Source organism: Chanodichthys erythropterus, chromosome 3 (assembly GCF_024489055.1).
Source record: "Chanodichthys erythropterus isolate Z2021 chromosome 3, ASM2448905v1, whole genome shotgun sequence".
Classification (NCBI taxonomy): Eukaryota; Metazoa; Chordata; class Actinopteri; order Cypriniformes; family Xenocyprididae; genus Chanodichthys; species Chanodichthys erythropterus.
This window is the reverse complement of record NC_090223.1, coordinates 65,358,962-65,377,752: the sequence shown is the minus strand read 5'-3', so window position 1 is coordinate 65,377,752 and position 18,791 is coordinate 65,358,962.

Here is an 18,791-nt window from a genome sequence, read left to right as displayed (position 1 = left end):
AAGGTAGAAACAATTAGCTCCTGGAAAAATGAATTACATATTAACAATAATTAGGAGAGAAAGGATATATAGAAAAGAAAGGATATATAGAAATTGTGCAATGTGCATGTTGATCCAGATGATTGCGTCTTCTGAAGTCCTCGCAGGAGTCGGCGCCGTCTCTTCACAGGTCATCTGAGGTCTTCTTAAGAGGCTGGATCCAAACTGAAGCTGATGTACTCTCTAGTCACCTCAGGGCGGGTGTCCCGAGGCAAAACAGAAAAGCAAATGGAGAATAATTAGCGTAGCTGCTGTTCATAACATTAAGCAAAGATAGTCATGTGCAGTTGATCTGGTATGAGATGCATTATGTGAATGCTTGGCTAAAGAGATGCGTCTTTAATCTAGATTTAAACTGGGTGAGCGAGTCTGAGCCCCGAACATTATCAGGAAGGCTATTCCAGAGTTTCGGAGCCAAATGTGAAAACGCTCTCCCTCCTTTAGTGGACTTAGATATCCTAGGTACAACCAGAAGTCCAGAGTTTTGTGATCTTAAAGAGCGTGAAGGATTGTAGGGCGATAGAAGATCGGTTAAGTACACAGGAGCTAAACCATTTAGAGCCTTATAGGTCATTAGCAATACTTTATAATCGATACGGAACTTAATAGGTAACCAGTGTAGAGATGATAAGATTGGTGTTATATGATCATATTTTCTTGACCTGGTAAGAACTCTAGCAGCTGCATTTTGTACTAATTGTAGCTTGTTAGATACACATCTGAAATCTCACCTCGTTCAATTAAGACATAACCAAATGTGTTTGAGAATACTTGCTGAGGGGTATTTTGACTGACATGATGCATGTATGTGACCATCCAAGTGCATTGAGGACACAAAAGAGAAATCAATTTGGAGTTTACTAACTATCTGAAATGCACCTCTCTTTCTGCGCGAGTGTGGCGTGTGATACCGAATTAAATCCTCTTTCGCCTCTTCTAGCGCTGGAATGGTTTTATATCTGTGTAAACTAGCAAGACAAAACACATGCAAATTACAACCTTTTGCTCTGTTGCATTAAACTTTGATTGATCCATTGATCTGCGAATCACATGCATGCCGAACCGTGGGGCTGGGTCCGTACGGATCAACAATGATCCGTTTAACCACTGATAGATAGATGTCAGAGCTTCAAGCACCACTGTATATCCAGAATTATGACAGGTGTCCAAATGAAGTCTTTAGCAATGCATATCCACTCACAAAAATACATTTTTAATATATTTATAGTATATCTTCATGGCACATGATCTTTACTTAATATCCTAATGATTTTTGGCCTAAAAGAAAAATAGCTAATTTTGACCCATAAAAAGTAGTGCTAGTTGTGTTCCTGGTTAATTTGTAAATGCAACATGGTCAGTCTTTGTGTATTTTACCTCAGATCACCCACCCGTTTGTTTCAACATACAGCTGGTATTATAATTGTCTGAATGTGATCCACAGGCAAACAGCACTAAATACAGAGATGAATGGAGTTTGGGGAAGCAACAATCCCCAAAAAGCAGTGGTTAGAACAGCTAAGGGTGACGTTAAGCATAGCAAGAAGCAGAGTTACTGCATGTACCTGGAAACATTTCATGAAAGAAACAAGCAGCAGCAAAAAAAAAAAAAAATCCTAAATAATTATTTTGCCAAGCAACATAAAAAGTTGCAGTGGCGCACATATACCTGCGATACTGAATTTAATAAGGTCACAGATAAAGGTTTAAAGAGTATTTTCACAATCTTCCAATGCCAAACAAAATCAAGGATTAAAATATCTGTAAGTGGAGTTTTAAAAGACTTGTGATCAGATTATATTAATACTTTGTGTTAAAAGGACCTTTGAAGTAAATTGGAGATTTACATAGTAAATCCTGAAAAGCCAAAGAAATAAACTTACAGTTCACAGTGATCAACATGCTCTTGTATCTCTGGTAATGGATCAGTCTTGCTGCAATACAAACAGACCACTGGCGGCCCATTTCCAGATACTTGTCCTACAGCAACCTGCCAAAAACCTTCACAACTTACAAAGGCTTCAGTACTACAAAACTGCAGTGATAGTGTTAAAAGGGACTATTTAGCCAAAAATGATAATTCATCATTAACTTCCTCTCTTGCTGTCTTTGGCCTAAAGGATACAATTGTTCCCTACGCCCCAAAATAATATTATCATTTATAATATTGCCCACAGATGCACCGATGTATCGACCTCTAAAATGACAGCTTTTGATCCATTTTAAACCATATAAGCTAAAAGTGAAATGTCAATACATGAGTCCAGAGGTAATCATTGAGTTGCCCATGCCTTTACCAGTGGTCCGTATACTGGTAGTTGACCAGGAAGCAAGTCACATTGAATAGCTCCTTCCACACACAGAAAGTGGTATGTGTCTGTCAAAAAGTTTGTTCTCTTTCACCCTCCTGATCCCACATGGACCCTTAGACGTGCAATGGATTGAGTCTGCCTGACATCCTCTCTACTCATTTGGGTGTTTCTTAAGAGAAAGGCAGGCCGGTAAACCTTGCATGGAGCCAGATTGTCCACAAGGAACCCTTTGTCCACCATGATTGCCATGTCCAGTGTGAGTAGGTTTGCGATGCCAGACAGCTTGAAGATCTCATAGTCACTCATGGAATCAGCATAAAGACCAGACACAAATGTAAAGGCACCATGGGGTGCCATGCCGATCATGGCCGTGAATGTAGCATGAGATTTGTACGTGGAAAATACCTCACTCTGCAACAGGAGAGAGGATGGAGTCTGGCAGAATATTTCAGTGCAGTCAAGCACCTCTTGTGTATCAGGAAAAGCTGAAAACTCTGGTGGAAGATGAGTTTTGACAGTTTCTCGTGGGATCCTCAGACGTTGGCTTCTAAGCAGGTTGAATAGGAAGTGAGTCCAGCTGGCAATAATCCTGCTGGCTGTGGTGCGGTGAATGTCAAACCGTTCTGCTAGATCCCTGAGAGGCAGACCCACTGACAGATGCATGAGGAACAACAGGAGCTTATCTGTGGGTTGAATTTTCTGTGAAAAAAAAACCAAAGTGTTAGGTCTAGATACTGTTATACACAGTGGTGGGATGTAACTATTACACCACTGTTTTTTACTATTTGAACATTTACTCAAGTACTATTTCATGGTTCACAAATGTGTGGATTTGCTGCTATTCCCACATTGAGTACTTTTAATACATAAAGTAAAATTTTCTGATCATACTTATATACTTTTATTTACAGGTGTGAAACGACATGAGGGTGAGTAATTAATGACAGAAATTTAATTTGAGTGAACTAACCCTTTAAAAAAACATATTGAATGCAGAAAGAGTATGGTGGTATTAGTACTTTTACTTAAAGTCTCTGAATACTTCCTCCACCACTAGTGTTTCTACACTGTAGTTTTACTACATTCATTAAAGTAAAATATAGTTTTAAAGTACTTCTTCAAACAATGATAATGCATTAAAATTGTTGTACACGTGCACACCATTGTTGGTTGAGAAAACTCAGAGCTGCTGGCAAAGGCTGCCTAAGTGTTGGTGACCTGCACCATCTTGGTGTTGACTGCAGGCTCCACTAGTTTCCAAAAGACCTGGAAATGTTTGTATGAGGCAAACCTAAGAATATACAGTAATGACGCCATCTTGTGCACCTAGTCCGTTGTTTTAGCTGTTTCATACACATTGACATTAATATGCACAATTATAAATTAAACACTAGGCTTACCCATTTTGTAAAAATATAAGTTCTAAAATATTTAAATAATCTAAAAGTTAAATAATCTAATGAATTGCTACATCATTTGAATTTAATATATTGTTCTAATTTAACAAATGAAAACTCATTTCAATTTAGTTATACAAGTTTTTGAAATAAAGCACATTTAATAAAACAAGTTTTTTTAAACTAACCTACACCATACAATCAAAAAACTTGAAGTTAAGTACACTTCTGTGAAATTATGGACAAAGAAACAGATATGAATTTTGATTTCATTTATTAGCATCCATGAACAAAAAAAATAGCCTTTTGAATCCAGCAAACAATCAAGATATAGAAACAAGTTTAGTCAAATTTAAACAAACTCAAATACATCTTATATCAATTTAGTTATTTATATTTAGTTAAACTTTAGCTTACTTTTTTTCAGAACACTCGACTTTCATCATTGCAACGACGGAGTCATCTTGCATTTGAAACGTATGAGACAGAGTCAAGAAAGTGTTCTTCGACATCTTCAGAATCTTGTAATAGGTGTATCACGCCTTCGGATTCAAGATACCTCTTTAAGACCGAATTGGACACAGTGACATTTCGCTCTTTGGCACCTGTGAAGACGCAGAAACTGGCTGATGCAGTTTGTTCGTAAGCAGACAATCTTTGGAGCATGTTGCATCTCTCGCAGCGATGGTTCTTGGACTTGTCTTTAAAGCTCTGTTGCCAACATTTGCAATGACCACATTTCCACAAGATATTTACTTCGACCCTTTTCACCGTCCCGGACAGGGCATCAACGTGATGTTCGACTAGGATGAGTGCACTCAAGCCTTACAAAACGGCCACTTCTTGCACCTCATTCTGCCTGGTGTTGATGTAAAAATCACCCCTGAACTCCTGGTAGAAAGATTTGAGAGCCTGTACGTCTTACCCAGTTGAATGGGACCGATATGGGTATCCCACAATTGTGCTTTAATTTTTCCAGTTGCATCTTCCAGATAGCATGTCTGCATTTCTAAAATGTTTCCGTTATAAGATACGGATTCTGGAGTTGCGCTTATGAACGCAGCACATGCTACCAAGACGCAACCTGAAAGGTATAAAGAAGCACAAAAGAGTCCATTAGGTCGTTGCCATTGAACAATTTACTGAAAGTACCAAAAAAAAAAAAGGCTTATGGGATTCTTTGAGCCCATTTGAAGAATTTAAGCCACAGTTTTTGGGGATCTCGATGGTGGTGCTTTTCGTGGGAAATCAATCTTTTCCACAACCAGGACGTTTGTGTATCGGTTGCACCGGACATCGTATCCTTCACTTCCTCAAGCTTTTTTTGTTAAATAGCCTACGTTGGCAAGGCTACTCTACATTCTTTTTGTGGTCAAAACCTAATTTAGTGCTTTATAGGCCTAGATCGATACAATACAAACATAAAATATTTTATCTATTAGGCTACACCTTCAATGAAATCCTGCACTATGCACAGCTAAAATATCAGAAAATGAAAATTGTTTATTTTTCCGTTTGTGTGGATGGAGACGTCTCCTCGCTGCCCGATCCGCAGCCAGGTTGAACCACCTAATTGCATGCTTGGTGACCTCTGCATCTGTGGCTGACTGTGTCTCTGTGTTTTTCCTCACAGCGCCTGTAATCAAACAGATATGTTTATGTTTATGGTATGTAGCATCCAAAGCCATGTATGCTGACACAATACAACATATGAAATATATTGCATATTTGTTATTGTATACCCCACAAAATAATGCTGTGGTGAGACAACAACCAATAAAACACAGACCTGCAACACACTCATTACAGACACATGAATATTAAAATATGATGCAAGTTTAACACAGAAACAATGAAGCAGGTTAATTTTTGCCCATTCTTCTTTGAATTGTCTATTTATTAACTCACATCATCTTCTGTGTAGCAGAATAACCCATCGTGTCATCGCGGTCGTGATCAGACATACAGTTCAGTGTCCTTTGCATAACGCTACATTTCATTTGAAGAAGATGTGATGAAATATGTGCGCATACACGCTGCTGGTTCATGTTTAGAGCACTAGAGTACATGAAATAGGTCCATAAAAAACTTAAACACGCTCGCTCCGGTCTATATAATATGATCCATGTGGAGAAAGTTGTTAATCTCATCACAGCGCTCCGCGCAGAAAACGCTCTATCTCGCGCGCCGCGTGTAGTTTGAATTCTCTGCTGTAATCAAGGGCTGAATCTGAAATTGCCCCCTATAACCTCAAATAGGGCATTATTTGAGGCGACAGCCATTTGTGGTGGTGTCCGAAACCATAGTGAACGTTATCGAGTGCACTCATTCAATCTCACATTGCACCGCAATAACAAGTGTACAGCTGATTTTTTTCGGTGAACTGACCTTTTAGTCAGTTCATTAGCATGTTCATTGTATTTTTCTCATTATAGACATGGAGACTATGCTAAGACTGCTTTTTGAGGAGGTGGTCTTCAATCCTGGCCCATACCACGAGCTGATTAATTTGCTGAAGGTTCCAGACCACTTGTGTGCTGCCTTCGACAGGCCCGACCTGCAGGAATCTGGAGCCAGACCCTGGTCACGTTTTTCTCAGATGGAGTAGGAGCCATTTTAGATAGATTGATAGTGTGTATGTGTCGGTGTCATTTTGGTGTAAAAAGTTATCTTCAAAATTTAGTAAATGAATAATCAAGTGGTATTAGTCATTTGTCATTATTTATTAAATATAGTATTACCTACATATGATTTGTGGACTTACCATAGGCTGTGATGCAATCTCAGCTGTGCTTTCACAACAGCGCAACAGTGAAACGCGCTGACACATACCAGTATTGTGGTAATCATCAAAATTCATATCATAACAAAAATAAATACCAGTATTCGAACCGGTATACCGGCCAGCACTACTCTTAACAGACTATTTCTGACATTTGAGCAGTGGGTAAACTCCATTAATTACGTTTTTTCTCCACTACAGCCCTGGTTAACATTACATTGTCATTTAGCAGATGCTTTTATCCAAAGCGACTTAACATTCAAGCAACATGTTGCAACAGAGACCGTAGTGTTAGGTTAACCATTCCAAAAGCAACACTAAATTAAAATACAACTCACACAAAACGGCATTCTATCAGTGTGTATTATTATTATCAATATTATGGAGATCCAAGACAAATGTACACAAGTGATAACATGATAACATGATGGGCCTGTTACCCACACCTGGGGTGCGTTTCTCTTGACATGACAAATCCACTGTGATTCCAATCCCCAAACTTCGACCATAGTTGCAATCTTACACACAAGTGCAGGTACGCCACTGTTTCACTTAAGATTGTGCCGGAAGTTGGCATCTCCACTTTCTAGAAGCGCACCCATGGTCAACGCCATCTATAGTGCCAACAAACTGAAGGAATCAAAAGGAGGGAGGCTCACAGCAGAGGGGATCCCACAACAATTTCAAAGATTTAATGCATGTCAGAAAGGTAGACTTTTTATTATTATCATTACTGCATGTGTCTGATAGTTATCAGTGAAAACCTGACACAGTCACTTATTTAGTAGAGAAAATAGGCTACTAAAAATATTCCTGACGCACTAACTATTGCATTGTGTTAAACATAGACTCGGCAGGTGGATTCCGGGGCGGGGATCTGGATGGCCTGTAGCTGCCGATGGTAACTCTCCGTCTGCGGGGGGTTCGCACCACTGGTGTCAAAAGTATTCACCTATATTACTCAGGTAGAAGTATAGATACTAGGGTTTAAAAATACTTCTGTAGAAGTTGAAGTATCAACTCAAGCTTTTTACTCAAGTAAAAGTATAAAAGCTTAGGCAGCGCCACAGGGGCATACTGTGCACTCCACCTCCTCAAAAAAACTTTTAAATACTGTTATATTAAAATAATGTTGAAAAATTTGGGATGCACTAGGCTACCTGTTTCAGCCGCATATATGCCCATTGAAAATGAACGCATTTTAGTACAAATACATTAAAAAAACATATATGTGTACTACTAAGCATTAACATGTTTCATGGAGCGGAAGATATGATGACTAGTTGCCTACAAGTATTGTAATGGTGCAAAAAGTCAAACTTCAGAGGCATGTCATCAGTAACCTTTATTGAATGTAAATGTACATCCATGCTCAGCTGCAGGAATCTGAGAGGGCAACAGACAAAATTGGTATACCCAGGGCAGGCTTAGTAACAATTACCCTTGTATGGTTGTCTATATACAAGAAACATTAGTGCTCTCAAAATGAATGATTAATCCAAGCGATTAATCAAAAAAATCAAAGTCAAAAAATAACTCAAACCTGATACCTTCCTGGTATGTACTATGCTCAATTCTATAGCAACAATGTCACATTTAACTAGAAGATGTAACCAACAGTCCTCTATATACAACAACAGGGCAATCTACATCAGAATCTACATCAGTTAAACACAGAACATGCAACAAAGAGTTACCAATAGGCTTTGTTCAGCCGCAAAAGCAGCTGGTTCTCAAAGTTCTTTGAGCCAATACATGCTCTTCTTGGCCTGAAGATCAACCCTGCAACACTAAACAGTCTTTCACAGGCTGCTGAGGCAGGGAGTGCGGTATTAAGCTTAAGTGATAGCTGGCACACAGCTGGGAAGGACTTCAGTACCTCTACTGTGTCTCCTGGGCACCCCAGGTAGGCATCCAACTGCTGGGTCAGTCTTCTTCAAGGAGGAAAAGAAGTCCTCTTCCTCAGATGATTGGGAGCCCTCGCTGATGTGATTCTCAGCCTGACAGTCCAAGTGGCTTCTGATATAGTCAAGGCCTGTGGAATAAAAAACAAAAATCAGGACAGTATTGTAATTGGTGTATGTTTGTATGTGTGTGTGTGTGTGTGTGTGTGTGTGTGTGTGTGTGTGTGTGTGTGTGTGTGTGTGTGTGTGTGTGTGTGTGTATGTGTGTGTGTGTATGTGTGTGTGTATATAAATATATAATTAACATTGACGGAAAAATCTGAAGGCCGTCCGTCACGTTGAGAGATTACACTGAGGGTGATCTATTGTAAATTGTAACTGTAATTCACACCCTTGTCCAGTTGGTGGTGAGTGCGCTCCAATGTAGCAGCAGAGCACTGGATCCAGAACAAAAATTAAACTGGCACGAATCTTTTGCTATGCGTTTAATACCGCACAGGCGCGTACCCAGAAACTACAACGATATATGACGCCACAATAAAGAACGCCAAAATGGTATTAATTGCTTGAATTTCTTAATGAAATGGACAGAATTTTAAATCTGAGACTTTGTTCCATATCAAAAGCAACACAAAGCTTTAAGCCATATTGCGATTTATTGGGTGGGAGGCACACTATGCACGGTTTATTCGTCAACTGAAAAAGGCATATAGCCTACCAAAAGATCGACTGGGATTTATGAATCGATATTGGTCTTATGAATGTGACCAAAACAGCAAGGAGACATTTTAATTATTTATTAATAAAGTAATGTTTTCTGAATCAGTGTCGGCGGCAAAGATGAAGTTGACATTGACTATCCTCATCTCCTCATGGACGCGCTTAGAGAGAGAATGCACATTTCATTCGGTTTATTCTACATAAACAGAGTAGCCTATTTCTTTTCGTTTTGAATTATTTCGTGTTCGTTAAAATAGATATTTCATGCTTTCTATAGGGATATTTCTCATGTCTCTGAGGCAAGCAGCCTATACGCTGAGTTTCGGTTCATGCATGTAAGACGCGCTCCAGTTCACGCGCCAGTGATCGCGCCCGCGCCTCCATGTCATGATTATATTGTCTACTATATTTGCTTCTTATTTATTACATCCAGGAAATTTGTTGATGAAACATTGATTAAAATTAAGATACAATTTTTACAAAACGAAATTCACTTTAAAGAAAGGCTTTCTACAAAACAAAACTTAATGAAGTGGTCAAAATCATGTCTGACCAGCTGCATGTCTCCCGACATACTGCACATCTTATGATGCGTCTTACTCATGCTCTTCACTTTTCATAATCAAATAGGTGAACTTAAAACATAACATAGGACTATTTAAACATAAATATGAAACCACGTTTTCTTTAATGGTTACCAACACGTAGCCTATAGTACAGTACAGAGAAATTTCACGTGTGAATTACCAATTCAATTGTGAACAAAAATAAAAGCAATTAAATGTGTTATTATAATTAAAAGATGAAATGGATGAAGATGACGGGTAATAATAGATTATGACAGATTTTTTACGACCCTGTCCGTCAAAATGACGGACAAAGTTACAGTCTAACGCAACCTCTGATATATATATATATATATATAATGTGTGTGTAATATCTGGAGTATTAACAAAGGAAGGGAAAGGAAATGTACAGTTTAAAAAGATGTATGAAAAGCTTATAATTATGCATTTGTTTTTTAGGTGACTGTCCAGATCATAATTGTTCATGTGTTAGAGGAGAAAGAGACCACGGTCAGGGGACAGAGAGTGAAAAGAAAGAGCATTGTTGTGGCTGATGCTAAAGATCTGTTGCTGTTAACTGTCTGGGGTCAGCATGAGCTTGTGTAAGGATATTGGTACCAATTGGACAATGTGTCTGTGCGGCAGTTCAAAGGAATGGCAACTCTAAGCACAACTGTGCAGACACAGGTGACCAAGATCGATTGTGGTGCAGCAAGGACTTTTTCAGAAGCAGAACTGCAGACAGCTTTGGGTGAAATAATTATTGAACATTTCTGCCCGAAACACCACGTGTTGCAGGATGTGAACAGAAGTACGCTGATGACCAGGTGTGATTGTTGCCAAGCTTTCTGTAAGACTTCCAAAACAACAGTGGAGTTTTGGCGTCATGTGACTGTGAAGGTCCAGTCTGCACAACAAAAAATAAACCTGGATAACAGTCAAATTCGAGACCTTTTGTCTGTCAAGGATGCAGAATTTGCTGATGTACACATTTTGATTACAGACATCCTAGTACATGATGAGATTGTCATACAGACGTGGAGAGAGTATGTGGTCAAAGTCAGCTTTGTGGACAGAAGTTGCAGCAGTGGTGCAGGATCTTCAGTTTCAGTGGAACAAACACCTGGCACAAGTACAGAAGCTTCTGGTTTTGAGCTAAAGCGAGAAGAGGCTGCAGCGCTGGAAGTCTTGTTTGAAGGACAGTAAAGAACCACCTTGTGTAGCATTGGACGCCTCCTGTTAAAGTGTGTGTGTTTAATGCATGCTTAACAGGAGAGAAGAGGCGAGACGTTTGAAGAGCACTGCTTATTTAATGTGTATAATTGTTTGTTCTCTTCTGAAGAACTTTTGAAGTTGTGCAAGTCAGCAAAGACAGTAGTATGTAGCTTTTTTACACTCTCAGAAATAAAGGTACAGTGAGGGTACAATTAAGTACTTTAAGGTACAAATTTCACAAATGTGCCAGCAAAGGAACAAACATGTATCCAGCTGAGTACCAAAAAGTACCTTTCCAAAGAAAAGGGGCACACAATGAAATATGCATGGTGAAAGGTACATATACAGTATGTACCCTTTGAAAAGGTACATTGTCATATAAAGTAATAGTTAAGGTACAACATTCACAAATGTACCATTAAAGGTCCTATCGTGTTCCCATGGGGTACTGTAGGGTACTAAGAAGTACTTTTCAAGTTATAGGGTACACAATCCTCTGGGGTAGCAGCTACTTATGCGTGCCTTTTCTAAGACTGATAGAGCCTTTGTCATAATTTGTAAATGTATGCTGAATAATCCTCTGTGATAAGTGCATAATTATTATCACTATCAGTTTTCGTAAGTATTTTCATTTGTTTCTGCTAAGGGATTATTTACAGATTTATACTCGATTTTTATAATTATTATCATTATTATTGTTTTCATTTAAATAATTCTTGCATATATTTTGGGTTCTATAATAAGCACTATTGGTTCAAATTAATTCAGTATATATTATTATAGTTAAGATGGATGTATGTGCTTGGTTGTGCGTGGGCGCGGCATTGCGTGCATTTAGAGAAGGAGTTCTCGCACCATCATTGTTTAAGATCTTCATAAGAAGGACTGTTAACTGTATTGTTTCCTATACGAGACTGTTGAGTCTGTAAACTGTTTATAGTGTTAACGATCTGTGTTGAGCACATTGTTAGCAAATGTGGTGTGATTAGTGTGTGCGTGTGCCGTGAGTTATGCAGAGATGAAATGTGGAGATAAAGTACCGAGTATAGTGTTATTCTGCATGTTTTATGTTTTCCTTTATTCATTAATTCTGTGTTATGAGTTTATTTCGTGCTGTTTCACTGATAGTGAGTATGTATGTGACGTCATGAGTATGTAGTCGAGTGAACTTGGATGTACATCAATGGCATGAATGGAATTTGAGTGTTTACATGAACAGCATGTAAACAAAGGAATTGTCAACGGCGAAATAAAAGCCTCTAATGTACGAGACCGGTCTGATAGACCTCCAGCTCACAGCAGGTTCTCTGAGCAGGACTGGCCGAGCGACGAGCTAGCGGCCGGGGCAGGCGCCTGCTGGCTGTCGCCTCACTTCATGGAGCTTCTCAACTCCTAAAACTTTGAAGCAAATTGTCAATTCAGCATCAATTTTCACAAGACTGCCTATATTCGAAGTCTAAACAGTTATTTTCTCGCCTAAAACGTTCTCATAAGTGAATTTAGTGATGAATAAGATGGCGAAAATTGTCCTGTTGTTGGTCTGTCTAATATTATGACTGGCTGTTTTTTCGCGCCGTTATTCGTGTTCTAGGTCAGTGGTCACGCCTCTTTCTTTCACTCGGCACGGCAGTCGCTGGAGCCTGCAGGACGCTTGATAGCTCAACAATGGCCCTGCCAACTTTATCCTCAGATGAGCTGATCCAAACATTGATAAAAGGTGGTTTAACTGTGACAGAAGTTAAAGCACAGAAATTCAGAGGTGAGTAATACTGTCGTTAGCTAACGTAAAGTTACATTTAAGTGACACTTGCGGCCCCGCTGATTAAAGTTGGCTGCACGTTAGCTACAGTTAGATCGAACTAACATTATATCGGGACTTATTTTTAAGTTACCACTAACGTTCGTTACATGTAGCTAATTGTAAAGAAAAAAGCATAACGTTAGCTGACCTTAGCTAACGTTTGCCAGCTAGCTTAGAGTTGGCTACAGCTATCGTTAGCTAGCTTGAGTTCCTCATACAGCCAACGTACTCAACTGAAAAGTTGAGTTAAAGTTAAGTTGATGCCCAAATAGTGCTGCAGCTATGTATATTTTTATTTAATTGAACTAAAAAGTAGTAGTGGTATTTAGTATACTTTTCCAAGTGCAGTGAAGTACTACTGAAGTACAAATACACATTGAATTAGTGTATTTATATTGTATAACTTTCACACTTTTATTTAGCACCAAAATAAAGAATGTACTACAAATGTACTTGCTTGTATTTAAGTATTTTTTTTAATGCACTCAAGTATACTTTTTTCTCCAGGGTATTACTAAGTGCAAATTTACAGTAGCTACGTGGACAATTAACTTGTGATGGGATTGACTGGGTTCGAATCTGCCTTTTGCCGAGATCATTATTTTCCCTTTTCCCATCACATATCACATCAGAAAGTATTTATTTTCAATAAAAATGAAGAACATTTTCTAAAAGTGGAAGTAAATTGCCTAACGAGTGTTTAATAACAATAAAATCATTTACACTCTTATTATTGCATACTGCATAATTTTTTACTTCTTTTTTTTTGCATGTGGGATACCATGAAAATAAATATTAGTTCAATAACTTACTATTCTACCAGTTTTCACCTTTGATATTATAACAGTGATGAGAATTAAACTTGCATTGACTCAGAAGTATGCGGACGTCATTTTGTCACGTGCTGTCCACATGGTGAATCGTAATATCGGAGCTCCATTGATGATGGCTTTTCATAGTCGTGGTGCACGCGCTTAACTCTGAGTCAACCTACTCAGAGTCGATTGAACTAACTGAATTTAGCTGTTCTGAAACTGAAAACTCAAGAGTTTCCCATCTCAGAGTAAGTCAACTCAGAGTTCAATTTTCCGTCGGTGATCTGTCAACCATCCTCCATTGTTTCAACGACAGCCGGTAATGTCTCCTAAGAAACATAAGTGTTCTGTTGTGGGATGTAATAATGAACATAGTAGTTTTCACTTACTTCCGACATCAGAGCCACTGAAAACGCAGTGGATGGATTTTATTTACGAAGGAAAGGCGCCACTCAAAATTCCAAAATACGTTTATGTTTCCGCTAATCATTTTTTGACTGACTGTTTTGAGAACGAGGGTCAATTCAAAGCAGGTCTTGCTTCAAAGTTAATCCTCAAGTGTGGATTGTTGCCTACTGTTCGCGATCCAACGTCACCTCCAGAAGAAGTAAGTGTATTTAATGTTTTTTGAGCAAATAGTCATTTCACTCGATGTCAGCCAATTCAATAACAAATGCGTCTAAAGTTGTTGTCGTCGTCGTAGAATGTCTGTGTATATAATTTAACCTTGTTTGTATAGTGTGTATCTAACGTACTTAGCAAACGTTATCACAGTATTTGTGTTTGTAGTTTCAAAAAACTGCGCGAACGTTATCACAGTGTGTGTGTGTGTGTGTGTTGCACATCCATAATTGCAAAGGGGACGCGATTAAAACTCTATAAGTACATAAATGTATCAAATAACCATTCAGAGATGTCCTGCTCCGTTCTCAATTGTGTTTCTTCTGCCGGAGTCTCTTCATCATCTGGGTCTGATTCCGGTTCAAACATGTACGGCTGAATGCCATACAAAACAGCGTGTCTCTCATTCTCAGCCATTCTGCTTCTACCGACTGTTTATTGCCATAGGTATGCAAGTTACAAAATATTTTACAAATAATTTAAATTATGCAAATAATTATACACTAAACAAATAGTTTCTACAAAACTATGTACATAAACCAGAGCTTTCTGTAGTGCAAATGTTTCGTGCAAACATGGCGATTCAGAACAGATATACATGTATATCCATGTAAACAGTCATTTTTCATGTCACCTTTAAGCAAACTGGTTACATAAAACTATGTAAACATACAGTCTTTGCTTAACGTGTGTTATGTGCATGTTGTGCAAAGAAACGTTAGTACACAAGTAAAAAACAAACAGGTAGTCTATTTTTATCAAGAGTCACAGCCCTCCATTTGCCACTTGAACAAGACTTGCGAAATTTCCAAATACACGTGGGCCTATCTTCTCATAGAGTTTGCTCAGCCTCTTACCCACCATCTTGCCAAAGCACATATCTTTGTCCTAAAGTTCCTTGTCCTCGTCGTACTTCTGCAATCTCGCCATTATGGCTTCTTGGACTGGAGTTAACTGCTCTGTTTTCCTCTTCTTCGAGCAAAGAGGCGACGGCACAGATGTGCATGCCGATGAAGACATGAAGATGATGGTGAGGACGGAAGGGCAACTGGTTCAACAGGGCAAATAAACTACTGCCACTCTTCGACCGGAACTTGAACTTGTGTTTAGCTGTTACTGGAAGCCAGGGATTGTAGTTTATAGTTATAAATGTGGATATTTTTCTTACAAAAATCAGGGTTCCCACTCTTTTTCAGCAATCATTTTCCAGGACTTTTCAATTTTACTATGGGCCGGAATAAAAGACAAGCTTCAAATCTCTTATGAGATTCTCAGAGACTGCATGCATCATTATCAACAGTTTGTTAAAGCTGCTAAGGAGAACTATTTTTCAGCTTTAATTACACAAAATCTGCACTGTCCGAAAGTGCTTTTTCGTACAATCAATTCAGCTCTGAATAATGGTGGCCTAGCCGTTCCTGCCAGTTCTGAAATATCATGTGAAACTTTTGCTCAATTTTTTGTGCATAAGATTGGTAACATTAGAGCTAACATCTCAGTCCCTGCCTCCAATTCTGTCTGTCTCTTGGATCAGTCAGACTACTGCACTTTTGATCAGTTTTCCAGGTTTGAGCCTGTTTCCTTGCCTGAACTGTTAACAGTTATTCAACATCTGAAGCCGTCTGTTTGTTCACTGGATGTTATTACTCCTCGTCTATTAATTCAAATCTGGGATGTAGTGGGTCCTACTATCTTCTTCTGATAATAAATCAGAGACTTGCTCGAGGTATAGTTCCCTCTTACTTTAAACATGCTCTGGTGCAGCCCTTGTTAAAAAATCCAACTTGGACTCTACCTTGTTAAACAATTATAGACCAATTTTGAAATTGCCTTTCTTGTCCAAGCTTCTGGAGAAGGTACAGGTGCTGGTGATATAATTATAATATCATCAAAAAGTTCATTTTTTTATTGCAAATTATTTTTAAAAATGAAACTTTCATATATTCTAGATTCCCTACATGTAAAGTAAAACATTTCAAAAGTTTTTTGTTTTTTTTAATTGTGATGATTAGAGCGTACAGCTCATGAAAGTCCAAAATCCAGTATCTCAAAATATTAGAATATTTCCTAAGATTAATCAAAAAATGGATTTTAAAAACAGAAAAGTTCAAGTTCTTTAAAGTATGTTCATTTGTACACTCAATACTTGGTCGGCAGCACATATACAGCAAATGACTTGCTCCTAGCACAAATTACAGCATCAGTGAAGTGTGGCATGGAAGTGATGAGCCTGTGACACTGCTGAGGCACTATTGAGCCTTCAGATCATCTGTATATTGTTGGATTGACTGATCCTCATCTTTCTCTTGAAAATATACCATAGATTCAGGTCAGGCATGTTGGCTGGCCAATAAAGCACAGTAATATCATGGTCAGCAAACCACTTGGAAGTGGTTTCTGCACTGTGGGAAGGTGCTAAAGTCCTGCTGGAAAAGGAAATCAGCATCTCCATAAAGCTTGACAGCAGATGGAAGCATAAAGTGCTCCAAAATCTCCTGGAAGATGGCTGCATTGACTTTGCACTTGATAAAACACAATGGACCAACACCAGCAGACGTCACGGCCCCCCAAATCATTACTAACTCCAGAAACTTCACACTAGACTTCAAGCAGCTTGGATTCTGTGCCTCTCCAGTCTTCCTTCAGACTCTGGGACCATGATTTCAACCACTTTCAACCACTGTTCACTGTCCAGTTCTTTTTCTCCTTAGCCCAGGTAAGATGCTTCTGACGTTGTTTCTGTTTCAGAAGTGGCTTGGTAGTCCTTTTCCTGAAGATGTCTGAGTGTGGTGACTCTTGATGCTCTGACTCCGGCTTCATTCGACTCATTGTGAAGCTCTCCCAAGTGTTTGAATCAGCTTTACTTGACAGTATTCTCGAGCTTGTGGTCATCCCTGTTGCTTGTGCACCTTTGCCTACCCAATTTCTTCCTTCTAGTCAACTTTGAATTTAATATGCTTTGATACATCACTCTGTAAACAGCCACCCCATTCAGTAATGACCTTCTGTGACTTACTCTCTTTGTGGAGGGTGTCAATGATTGTCTCCTAGACCATTGCCAAGTCAACAGTCTTCCCCAATAGTGTGGTTTCAAAGAACAAGAGATACCTGGAATTTATACTGTAGGGATGGTCATTTAATGACACTTAAATATAAATATTCTAATATTTTGAGATACTGGATTTTGGATTTTCATTAGCTGTACGCTCTAATCAACAATTAAAAAAAAAAAAAAAAAAAAAAAAAAACTTTTGAAATGTTTTACTTTACATCTAGGGAATCTAGAATAAATGAAAGTTTCATTTTTTTAAATAATTTACAATTAAAAAAAGGATTTTTTTTACAATATTCTAATTATATGACCAGCACCTGTAGTTCTTAATCAACTTTTGACTTTAAGTACTAATAAGATTTTTGATAAATTTCAGTCTGGTTTTAGGTCAGCACTGAGACGGCCTTACTCAAAGTGTCAAATGACCTATTGTTGTCTGCGGATGCAGGGAACTGTGCGGTTTTGCTGCTTTTGGATCTTAGTGCAGCGTTTGACACCGTGGATCATGGGATCCTTCTTGAACGTCTGCAGGAGTGGGGTGGGGGGTGGGGGTTGGGGGGGTTAAGGGAAGTGTTTTAAGTTGGTTTTCATCTTATTTACAAGGTTGTTCATTTGCGGTGGAGCTTGGAGGTTCCATTATTCTCTTTATATATGCTGCCTGTGGGTGTGATCTGCCAAAAATGTAATGTGTCTTATCATTGCTATGCTGACGACATCCAGCTGTATCTACCTCTGAGTTGTAGCGATGATGCCAATATCTCTGCTTTGTTTAAGTGCCTGGAGGAAATAAAGGCATGGATGACGACAAGTTTTTTGCAGCTTAATGACTCTAAATCAGAAGTGGTCATTTTTGGCAATCAAAGACTCACCAACCAGCTCTCTGTAAAATTAGGCCCCTTATCTAAGAACTTAAACACCCAAGTTAGGAACCTTGGGGTAATTTTCGATTCTGAGTTAAAGTTTGACAAACAAGTTAGGGCCGTTGTTAAAAGCAGCTTCTATCAACTGAGAAGCATTGCCAAATTAAAGAGAATTTTGTCCTTCAGAGACATGGAAACTGTGATTCATGCTTTTATTTCATCCCGATTGTACTATTGTAATTCACTTTATATGGGGCTGTCGAAGAACCTGCTTTCGCGGCTGCAACTGGTACAGAATGCTGCGGCCGGATTGTTGACTGGTACCAGGAAATGGTCCAACATTTCCCCAGTGCTGGCTTCACTGCATTGGCTTCCGGTTGAGTACAGAATTCAATATAAAGTCTTGACAAACTTTTTCAAGAGTCTGTATGGTTTGGCTCCTGAGTATATTTCTTCTCTGTTCCAGCAGCATTGCACCTCTAGACCATTAAGATCCTCTCAGAGTTTGCTTTTAACTGTTCCTAGAGCACGGATGAAAACCAAAGGAGATTGAGCTTTCTCTGTGGCAGTGCCACGGTTGTGGAATAGTCTCCCACTGCACCTGTGACTCTCTAGTCTGTTTTAAATCGATGTTGAAGTCGCACCTCTATTCTGTGGCTTTTAGTTTCCCTTAGTTTCTGGAACTCTGGCTGTGATGATTACTGTGG